A 6166-nucleotide genomic window follows, 5' to 3' on the forward strand; every position below is an offset into this window, starting at 1 on the left:
CATAGGGCTACATTCATAACCATCACAATTCCTATGATGTTGACTCAATGCTCAAGACTACTAATACTGGGATCCTCCAGGAGGAGACCACGACAAAGAAGGTAATGTGTTTTGGTCACCTTGTACAGTAAATGTCAATAAGCAAATAACTTGCATGGACTCAAATAAGTTCAGGAGTAAAAATTGCATAGACTCATTCTGTGTGCAATAATATTGTTAAACATGATTATTGAATCACTACCTCATCTCTGTACTCCACACATACAATTATTTGTAAGGTCCCTCAGTCGAACAGTGAATTTCAAACACAGATTCAACCACAAAGACCAGGGAGGTTTTCCAATACATGGCAAAGAAGGACACCTATTGGTAAATGTTTTTTTTTTTAAAGCAGACATTGAATATCCCTTTGAGCATGGTGAAGTTATTAATACACTTTGGATGGTGTATCAATACACCCAGTCACTACAAAGATACAGGCGTCCTTCCTAACTCAGTTGCCGGAGAGGAAGGAAATCACTCTGGAATTTTACCATGAGGACAATGGTGACTTTAAAACAGAGTTTAATGAACATATTCGAAAATATTACATTTACATTACATTTAAGTCATTTAGCAGACGCTCTTATCCAGAGCGACTTACAAATTGGTGCATTCACCTTATGATATCCAGTGGAACAACCACTTTACAATAGTGCATCAAAATCTTTTAAGGGGGGGGGGGTTAGAAGGATTACTTTATCCTATCCCAGGTATTCCTTAAAGAGGTGGGGTTTCAGGTGTCTCCGGAAGGTGGTGATTGACTCCGCTGTCCTGGCGTCGTGAGGGAGCTTGTTCCACCATTGGGGTGCCAGAGCAGCAAACAGTTTGGACTGGGCTGAGCGGGAACCGTGCTTCCTCAGAGGTAGGGGGGCCAGCAGGCCAGAGGTGGATGAACGCAGTGCCCTTGTTTGGGTGTAGGGCCTGATCAGAGCCTGAAGGTATGGAGGTGCCGTTCCCCTCACAGCTCCGTAGGCAAGCACCATGGTCTTGTAGCGGATGCGAGCTTCAACTGGAAGCCAGTGGAGAGAGCGGAGGAGCGGGGTGATGTGAGAGAACTTGGGAAGGTTGAACACCAGATGGGCTGCGGCGTTCTGGATGAGTTGTAGGGGTTTAATGACACAGGCAGGGAGCCCAGCCAACAGCGAGTTGCAGTAATCCAGACAGGAGATGACAAGTGCCTGGATTAGGACCTGCGTCGCTTCCTGTGTGAGGCAGGGTCGTACTCTGCGAATGTTGTAGAGCATGAACCTACAGGATCGGGTCACCGCCTTGATGTTAGTGGAGAACGACAGGGTGTTGTCCAGGATCACGCCAAGGTTCTTAGCACTCTGGGAGGAGGACACAAAGGAGTTGTCAACCGTGATGGCGAGATCATGGAACGGGCAGTCCTTCCCCGGGAGGAAGAGCAGCTCCGTCTTGCCGAAAATATGCATCCTGTTTGCAATGAGGCACTATAGCAAAACTGCAACTAAAAAATGTGTGGCTGGTGTCTGACAATTTTTAGGGCCTTCCTCTGACACGGGCTGGTATAGAGGTCCTGGATGGCAGGGAGTTCGGCCCCAGTGATGTACTGGGCTGTACGCCCTACCCTCTTTAGCGCTGCTACCAAGAAGTTGCCATACCAAGCGGTGATGCAGCCAGTCAAGATCCTATCAATGGTGCAGTTGTGGACCGTGATAGACCCTTAGTTATGTGGACACCCAGGAACGTTAAACTCTCAACCTGCTCCAATAGTTCCCCATCAATGTGAATGGGGGAATGCTCAGCCCTCCGTTTCCTGTTGTCCATGATCAGCTCCTTTGTCTTGCTGACGTTGAGGGAGAGGTTGTTGTCCTAGCAGGTCTCTGACCTCCTCCATATAGGCTGTCTCATCATCGTCAGTGATCAGGCCTACCACAGTCGTGTCGTCAGCAAACTTAATGATGGTGTTGGGAGTTGTGTGTGGCCACGCAGTTGTGGGTGAACAGGTAGTACAGGAGGGGACTAAGCACATACCCCTGAGGGGCCCCCGTGTTGTGGGTCAGCGTGGCGGATGTGTTGTTGCCTACCCTCACTACCTGGGGGCGGCCCGACAGGAAGTCCAGGATCCAGTTGCAGAGGGAGGTTTTCAGTCCCAGGGTCCTTCGCTTATTGATGAGCTTGGAGGGCACTATGGTGTTGAACGCTGAGCTGTAGTCAATGAACAGCATTCTCACGTAGGTGTTCGTCTTGTCCAGGTGGGAGAGGGCAGCGTGGAGCGCAATATAGATTGCCTAATCTGTGGATCTGTTGGGGTGGTATGCAAATTGGTGTGGGTCCACGGTGTCTGGGATGATGGTGTTGAGGTGAGCCATGACCAGCTTTTCAAAGCATTTCATGGCTACAGACGTGAGTGCTACGGGGCGATAGTCATTTAGATAGGTTACCTTGGCGTTCTTGGGAACAGGGACTATGGTGTTCTGCTTGAAACATGTAGTTATTACAGACTGGGTCAGGGAGAGGTTGAAAATGTTAGTGAAAACACTTGCCAGCTGGTCTGCGCATGCTCTGCGTAAGCGTCCTGGTAATCCGTCTGACCTTTCGGCCTTGTGAATGTTAACCTGTTTAAAGCTCTTACTCACATCGGCTACGGAGAGCGTGATCACAGTCTTCCGGAACAGCTGGCGCTCACTCATGGTTCAGTGTTGTTTGAAGACATTTCGCTCGTCTGGTAGGCTCTCGCCACTAGGCAGCTCACGGCTGGGATTCCCTTTGTAACCCACGATAGTTTGCAAACCCTGCCACATCCGACGAGCATCAGAGTCGGCGTAGTAGGATTCGATCTTAGTCCTGTATTGACTCTTTGCTTGTGATGGCTCGTCGGAGGTTGTAGCAGGTGTCTTATAACTGACCTGCAGGGCTTCCTAGCACCCAGAGAGCCAGACGAGTATGGGTATGCTTGACATTCACAAAGACTGGGACGTTTTTCAGGATGAAAAGAAATGGGGATGGAGCCAAGCAGAGGTAAAATCCTAGACGAAAGGAATTCACCATTCAGCATGAAAATAACCTACAACACAAAGCCAAATCTACACTGGAGTTGCTTACTAAGAAGACAGTGAATGAGTGGCCAAGTTACAGTTTTGACTTCAGTCTGCTTCAAAATACTTAAAAATTGTTGTCTAGCCATGATCTCCAACACCTTGACAGAGCTTGGGGGGGGGGAGATACTTATCCAATCATGGTATATTAGGGTTTTATTTTTCATTAATCTTTAAAAAAATGTGTTAACTGTTACTGAATCTTTGTTAATTTTGCAGTTGTGATCCAGGTCACACAGGCCAGCGATGTGAATGTGAGACCGAGTAGGACATGGGTATCAGCCTGGTTCTAGAGGCCTTATGTTTAGCCACACAGACTGTCACAGCACAGGCACACAGCTGTGCAGCGACCACGGAAACTGTGTGTGTCTCCGATGCTTCTGCTGGGGCAAACACAGGGGCCAGTACTGCCAGTGTGATGACCTTCACAACAACAGGGGAAGGAGAGGTCCAAAAAACATCTCACTTCAGGACACTTCACGTTGTGAGTTTCTAAAATAAGTGGTGTATAGAGTGTGGGTCTGCAAAGGATGTTGTAGGGCCTTACTCAGTCGTTTCTCTTTCATCATTTATTTTCTGTGACTGTTGGGGAAGAGCTAAAGGAACTGTAATCCTTAGATCGCTGGTTCAAATCCGTCTCGAAGGACCTATCCACAGCCTTTCACATAGTGACCAATGTTCCCTCTAAGCTGCACACATGTGCAGGCGCGCAGCTCCCCTCGGACTGCCATGCAGAAGCAATATCCACTGCACAGAGAAGCAGGAGACTGAATTTCACTTACCTTTCTGGAGTTTTCCCTTTTAGTTAACACTATAAACGTTTTGCTCTACTGTTGAAAATATGATCGAATCAACGCAATATTAGCCACTTTCAATGTAATATACCTGAAACAAAACGAACTATGCAAGACTTCGTATGTAAAATTAATTGTGTAAGAGATTTTCTTGTAGGCAGAGTGAATTGGAGTAGGATGCTATTGCATTGACAGGTCGACTCAGGCCCATGCTCTACATAGTGCCATGACCAATCAGAGCTGCAGTAGGTCTATATGCAAATAGCCATTGCCATATATGGATCTGTGCCATTCATTTTGAACTGGACTATGTTTAGGATACGGTATGTGCAGTCCTTGTTTTGAGATCAAAGCGAGAACTGCATGGAGCCACCTGTGCACATGTGTTCTTATTCTTTGCTAGTTATGAGCCCAGTTATGCCTACTTTCTAGTCAACAATGGGGGAGTGGTTGCTTCTTACAAGAGCACAAAATTCAAATAAATCTTTGAAAAGCGAGTCTGTTAAAGAGCTTTTTTTTATGTCTTAAAGGGCCAGTGTTGTATTTTGAGACGGTCTTAAATAAGCTAAGTATCCAAGAGTCAGAGCGTAATATAATTTGTCTGATTCTCTGTAATAATGGTATGAGAATATAAATATATTTTATTTTGTAAAGTGGTTTCTTGCATCAAACAACAACATTTTCAGTCACCTCCTTGTCTGAAGTACAAGTGGATGAACAGGTTAATGTCAAGCCCTGCATATTTTTTCAAAAAATATAATTGAATGTAGGCCAACATTGAACACCACTCATTGGCTGCTACTGTAGGCTTAATGATATAACAGCTAATTCCATGTTAAAATGTTATGGGATGCATTATTCTCCATTGTTTTTGATGGTAGGCCACTCTGGTAGTCCTACATTATGATCAAATAGCCAAAGTAGCCTACTTGGCTACTGTTAAAACTATAACTTAAAGCGGGTACAGCCTGTGACGACCCTCCCACTCTGTCTGCCGTATTTTCTCTCTTTGCTCTTGTTCCTTATTAGGATGCCGGTGGGCGGAGTTGGGAGGGTTGTCAGCTACATGGGAAACACCTGGGCTTGGGTGTGTCCCAGGATAAAGGCACCTCTTCCACAGTCATTGGTGAGACTCTCTCCACGCAGACACATTGTTGTTTTTGGTTGTTTGCTTTGGCACCCTTCAACACCCTGCATTATTACATTTATGCACGCAAACACTCACTTACACTACCGATTACTGATTACACACACCATTGTTAATTACTTAGTTACTTTATTTAATAAATATATATTTTGATACTCCTTGTCTCCACGTTGTCTCCCTTTTGTTGCGAACTCTGAGCCGGTTCGTAACAAGCCTCAGTGTTCACAGTAAACGTGCTGGAAGTTGCACAGAATTTTCCCCACATTCAAGTTTGCGCTCAGCAGACCTGAAACTTGCTCCGTGCCAAAAAATAATTAGAGAGAACATTGAGAGTGACCACTTTAAATCTGTGAACTTGATCACATTTCTAATTGTTCTATATGCTAGAATAGATGCTAAAATAAGTGGCCAGGTTATTGGTTGATTGTATGTCTATGTACAAAGAAAACTTTGCCTCCACTGGTCAATATCCGTCTCGAAAGACCATGAAAAAAAAGCTTTGATAGGGTTTTAGTAGAAGTCTACGTTGAGTTGGATGATGAGCAATGTCCCTATATTTGTTCCGTCTCTGTCTTTACTGGTAATGGGAGGTGTGACTGTGGTACCTGTGAGTGTTACCAGAACTACAAAGGTCCTGCGTATGAATGCTCTACTCTCACAGACCAGTGCCAGACCACCAATGGTGGAATCTGCTCTCACCACGGACACTCTGAATGTAATCAATTCCAGTGTCACCCTGGTTTCCTTGGAAAGCACTACACCAGGCCAATGGCACCATGTCACACATACCGGTGAGATAAAACCCATATACAGTGCATTCGGAAAGTATTTTGACCCCTTGACTTTTATCCACATTTTGTTACGTTACAGCCTTACTCTAAAATGGATAAAATAAATAAAAATCTAACTAAAAACACAATACCCCATAATGACAAAACGAAAACAGGTTTTTATTTTTACCTTAACCACACTGCTAACCTTATGCCTAATCTGAAATTAAGACCAAAAATAACAAACCTTTAGCGAATTTTGTCTTTGTGGCTTTGTTATCTGACTTTGGGACTTTGGAATCTAACTTTGTGGGAAGCTAGTGGGAACCAGAAAAAAAGGGAGAATTTCTGGAA

Source organism: Salmo trutta, chromosome 30 (genome assembly GCF_901001165.1).
Source record: "Salmo trutta chromosome 30, fSalTru1.1, whole genome shotgun sequence".
NCBI lineage: Eukaryota > Metazoa > Chordata > Actinopteri > Salmoniformes > Salmonidae > Salmo > Salmo trutta.